Here is a 6000-nt window from a genome sequence, read left to right as displayed (position 1 = left end):
GGTGAGGGTGGGATGTTTCGAGAGAACAACATGTATATTATCTATGGTGAAACAGATCACCAGCCCAGGTGGGATGCATGAGACAAGTGCTCGGGCCTGGTGCACTGGGAAGACCCAGAGGAATCGGGTGGAGAGGGAGGTGGGAGGGGGGATCGGGATGGGGAATACATGTAACTCCATGGCTGATTCATGTCAATGTATGACGAAACCCACTGCAATGTTGTAAAGTAATTAGCCTCCAACTAATAAAAATAAATGAAAAAAAAATAACTTGTGTCCTTTCTTTTTTCTTCTTAGTCTGCCTAGGGACTTAATTGATATCATTGATCCTGTCAAAGAGTGAGCTTTTGGTTTTGCTGATTTTCTCTATCAGTTTTCAGTTTCACTGATTTGTTCTCTAATTTTTATTTCATTTCTTCTGCTCACTTTGGATGTAATTTGCTTTTTTCTTTCTAGTTTTCTAAGGGAGAAGTTTAGATAATTGATCTTAGAAAATTCTTTACTTATGTACGCATTTCAATACTGTAAATTTCTAAGCCCTACTTTATCTGTATTCCACATGTTTTAATTAGCTTTATCTTCATTTTCATTTTATTCTAAATATTTTAAAATTTTCTGAGATTTCTTCTTTGACTCATGTAATTTAGAAATATGTTGTTTAATCTCTGAATATTTGGGGATTTCCCAGCTAGGTTTATGTCACTAATTCCCTCTTGTTCAGAGAGCAGATATTGTATGATTTCTATTCTTTTAAAATCGTTAATTGTACTTTGTGGCCCACAGAATGCTCTGTTCTGGTGAATGTTCTATGTAAGCTTGAGAAGCATGTTTATTCTACTGTTGTTGGATGAAATAACCTGTGGGTGCCCATAAAATCCAGTGACCGGTGATAATGTTACATGCAACTGCTACTGGTGTTCTGTCTGCTGAATCTCTCCATTGCTGGCATACAGGTGTTGAACTCTTCTTAAGTGAAAGTTGCTCAGTCATGTTAGACTCTGCGACCCCATACAGTCCATGAAATTCTCCAGGCTGGAATATTGGAGTGGGTAGCCTTTTCCTTCTCCAGGGGATCTTCTCAACCCAGGGATCGAACCCAGGTCTCCCACATTGCAGGCAGATTCTTTACCAGCTGAGCCAGCAGGGAAGCCCAAGAATATGGGAGTCGGCAGTCCATCCCTTCTCCAGTGGGTCTTCCCAATCCAGGGATCCAACTGGGTTCTCCTGCATTGCAGGCAGATTCTTTACCTACTGTGAACTCTCTTAAGATTATAGTAGATTCATCAATTTCTTCTTGCTGTTCTGAGTGTCTGCTTCATGTATTTTGGCAATCTATTATTTGACACATTCATGTTAAACATTCTTGTATCTTGTAGAATTGACCCTTTTATTTTTGTGTATTGTCTCTCTTTTTTCCTGGTAATTATCCTTTCTGTGAAGTCTGCTTTGTTTCAAATTAATATCTTTACTCCCACTTCCTTTTTTTAGTGTTAGCATGGTATATATTTCTCCATCCATTTGCTTTTAGTCTTTATATGCCTTTAAAATACATTTTTTGTAGATTATATAAATTGACCTTTTATTTGGATCCACTCTATCAATCACTTTTTTAATTAGTGCATTTGGACTGTTGATTTTCATTGTGATTCTTGATATTGTTGTATTAATATCTACTGTATTTGTTACCATTTTCTATTTGATATCTTGTTCTTTGTTCAACACTGTTTTTTGTCCTCGACACTTTTACCGTGTTTTGTGATTTTAACTGAATATCTTATGTGATTTGATTCTCCTCTTCTTTCTTAACACATCAGTTATAATCCCTTTTTTCCCCCATGGTACTATAGAGTTTGTAATATATACTTACAACTAAGTGTAAGTTGACTAGTTTGGTCAGCTCTTAATTTTTCATGGTGAAGAGGTAACTTCCAAGCTTCTTACATGCTGGACTGAAAAGTGGTATCTCAATATTCAGGTTTTTAAATAATTAAAAATATGAAAGATGACAAGTAGAATTAGTTATACAACGCAAACTGTAGAATTCAATCAACAAATCGTAAAAACAAAAATGTCTTTACACAGAAAACTATACATTGTCTAGAAAAGCATTCTGGGCTACGTATAGTCATGTCTATTTTACACCTTATGGGAATTATGATTTTAGCTTTTTTATAAAAAAAAATTATCCCTTAATAGTACACTTTTTGAGTAGTTCAATTTCATGATATTGAGTCCTATGATTACTATTCTTAAGTAGTACTTAGTTACAGTGGGAACCAGCATTAGGAGTCTCAACCTTAGCATAATTCTTTTCTCAAAGAACACTCTATTCAGAGTCCGTTAAGAGTTACTGATGTTAATACAGAAAAGAAATTATGCTCCACAAGAGTATTTTTTTATTTTAGAGTAAATGATAGAGTGGCCCTGTGTTCCTTGAACAGTGATTTTCATGTATTTTATTCTAGTAAAATCTTAACTTTTTATCCTCTAACTGCTGGTGTCTGGAATAAAGTCTACTGGTGATTAAAAATTATTGTTAGAGACAGAATCAGAAGAAAATAGAAATTATAAAGCATCTGCTGTTTTACTGTCTTCTGTGTTCTAAGTTTCTCTATGTGGATGCCAATCACAGAATATTTCCTAGATTATCCCTTTTTCAGCATTACATAATTTCACTTACTTGTTGCATGACTATTCTGAACTTTTTCCTTTGGTTATTTATGCCAGTTCATTTTGCATTTGCAAAATGCCCTAGCCACATGTCTATTTTTTTTTTTACATGTCTATTTTTATTGGGTTTTAGAATTCTATAGAGCTTAAATTTAGTAACTGGGTCTCTGCCAACTATTACCTAAGGGTAAATTATGTTTCTCTATGTTAGCATTAGAAAAGTATTTTCTGATAATGGGTAATTAATAATAAAATAGAGAGGTATATATACATTCATGATGGAAGCTGAAAAAATTTTGATTACCGTGATTTTCTGAGTGTTATAGAAAAAGTGTGATGACATATCTACAAAAACCCTATAGCTAATATGATATTAAATGGTGATTAAACTGGATACTTTTTACCTAAGATCAGGAACAATGCAAAGAATCCTCTCTCACTGCTGCTGTTCATCATTGTACTGGAACTCATAGCTTGTTGCACAAGGAAAGAAAAGGAAAGGAAATTAAGGATATAGATTGGAGAGGAAGTACTAAAACTGTCTAGGTGACTTGATTGTCCATGCAGAAAATCTAAGAATCAATGAAAAACTCCTGAACCTCAAATTTGAGTCTAGCAAGGACACAGGAATAGTAGAAGTTAAAAAAAAAAGTAATAAACAATTGGAATTTGCAATTTTAAAAATAATGCCATTATTAAAATCACCAAAAAAGCCCTTAGCTGTAACATTAACAAGATGTGTTTAGGAAGTATAAGCAATATACTATAACACTTTGATAAAGCAAATTAAACTTTTAAATAAATGGATAAATGTTCATGTTTATTGTTTGGAACATTCAATTTGTTAAGATTTCAATTCTTCCAAATTTAATAAATAGATTTAGCACAATTCCATTCAAGATTCCAATAAACTACTTTGTAGATGTTAACAAGCAACTTTTACAGCTTATGTGAAAAGCTACAAGATCTAGGATTGCCAATTGAGTACTGAAGAAGGAAAAAAATTGAAGGACTCACATTGTACAATTTCAGGAGTAAATGTAAAATTACAGAAATCAAGATAGTATTGTATTAGCAAAAGAATAAACACATGGATCAATGGAAATGAATAGACAGCTAGCTAGGATCATACAGGTATAGTCCTTGAAAATGGAACAAAAGCAATACAATGGAAAAGTATAATCTTTTTTTAACAACAGTGATCAAACATATGTTCATAGGCAAAACAACAGCAGCAGCCACCATCACCACCCAAAAATAGCTTAAACACAGACATATACTACATCTTTCCCCCAAATTAATTTAAAATAAATCATAAAGCTAAATTTATATTATAATATGGTAAAATTTCTGCAGGAAATTATCTGACCAAAATTACCTTGGATTAGGTTATGAGATTTTAGAGAGAACACAAAAAGCACAATTGAAGAAAGGAAAAATTCCCAAGTTGAACTTTCTGAATTAAGAAAACACAAGTTAGTGACAGGGAGAAAATATTTACAAAACAATATCTGATGAAGATTTGTATCCAAAACCTTCAAAGAACTCTTAAGATTCAACAATAAAATATAAGCAACCCAATTGAAAGTAGGCAAAAACCTCCCACAAACAAAAGTCTGAGACCAGATGGTTTCACTGGTGAATTCTCCCCAACATTGCAGGAAGAACTAATGACAATCCTTCTCAGTATCTTCCAAATAGTAGAAGAGGAGGAAATGCTTCCAAATTAAATTTATGAGGCCAAAACCAGACAAGCGAAGTAAAATAACTATAACAGTATTCTATTATAGTAGCAGCAGATTATAAGCCAAAGTATGAAATAAATATTCTTGAGTCTGTACTAATAGACATAATAGACCCAAATGATTGAATAAATAAGTGTGGGAGGATAAATCTCGTAGATAAGAATTACCAGGGCTTCCCTGCCTGGTGGCTCAGATGGTAAAGAATACACTGGGAATACAGGAGACCTGGGTTCTATCCCCAGGTCAGGAAGATGCCCTGGAGAAAGAAATGGCAACCCACTCCAGCATTCTTTCCAGGGAAATTCCATAGACAGAGAGGCCTAGAGGGCTACAGTCCATGGGTCACAAAATCATCAGACACGACTTCATGAGCTAAAACAAACTATTCTTCATATGGTCAGATCTGTGTGTTAAGTGTTAATTCCCCAACCAGTGATCTAACCGGTATCATAAAGTGGATTCTTAACCACTGGACCACCAGGGAAGTCTCATAGCCTAGTGTTTTTAAGTCTTCACATTTCCTTATACATGCCTTTGATTGTTTTTCTCTCTAGTGCTTCCAGGGGCAATTGAAAGAAAATTAAAGTTCTTACTATATCCCACTAATTTTGCATTCCAATAGCTTCTGTAGTAAATTCTTCTAAAACATTTTTAAAATATGGCATACTACCTTATAATTTTGGTCTGTAGAGAAAAGAAAGCCCAAGCTTTTTTAGTTATCTGTGTAGAATCAGTTTTGACATCATGTTTACATAGCAAACAATAGGGCAAAATACTTATGACTTTTTTCTGAATGGTCTAAGCCAAGATGTAATTTAATCCATATGCTTTTCACAAATGGTTCATCAATTATTGATTAGGCTTAATGAGTATGCTAATAAGCAGAACTCGAGTGGCTTCTTTAGCCCTTCTGTGCTTTCCAGGTCCTCATAAATTTTTGAAATGGCGGCTGCTGGAAATAGATCATGGATTGGTGCCAGAAAACTATAATGTAGCCCACATATGGTGTTCAAGGGCTGCTGTTTGTCCTTTCAGGATCATATCAAAATGTACTTTGCATGACATTTGTTCTCAATGTAAATTAATTTATAAAGTTCCCCCAGTGTGCTGGTTATTCACAGTGCTTCATGTGCACAGGGCATGTTAAAACACTATTTTGCTTATTTTAAAGGTTAAATTGTGGAGGATCACTTCCAAGTCGTGTTGTCTGTAGAGATATTAGTGGAAAACTAGATTTCAAACCAAAATTTCTAGATTTATCTTCACAGTCAGAGGTCTTACTATTATCAAAATACTGAAACTAATTTTCTGAACCTGACTTATTAATTTCCATTCTCTAAATGTCTAAATGACATTGCATTTAGTGATCTATCCTTTTAAATATTAATGCATTCTGATTATTATTTCATCAGAAAGGGAGAGTTAAAGTGTAATTGCTTTCTTGGTTTAGTAAAGAGCAACATGAAATATGTTTAGAGCATAATTGAAGTGTAATTTTTGCTTGAGACAATGAGCTCCAAACTGTTGTATTTACATATAACCAACCTTGGATAACGTGATCTGGAAATAATATGAATGAAAAGCC

The sequence above is a fragment of the Cervus elaphus genome, chromosome 14 (assembly GCF_910594005.1).
Source record: "Cervus elaphus chromosome 14, mCerEla1.1, whole genome shotgun sequence".
Classification (NCBI taxonomy): domain Eukaryota; kingdom Metazoa; phylum Chordata; class Mammalia; order Artiodactyla; family Cervidae; genus Cervus; species Cervus elaphus.
The sequence above is the reverse complement of the archived record's forward strand: the minus strand, read 5'-3'. Positions refer to the sequence as shown.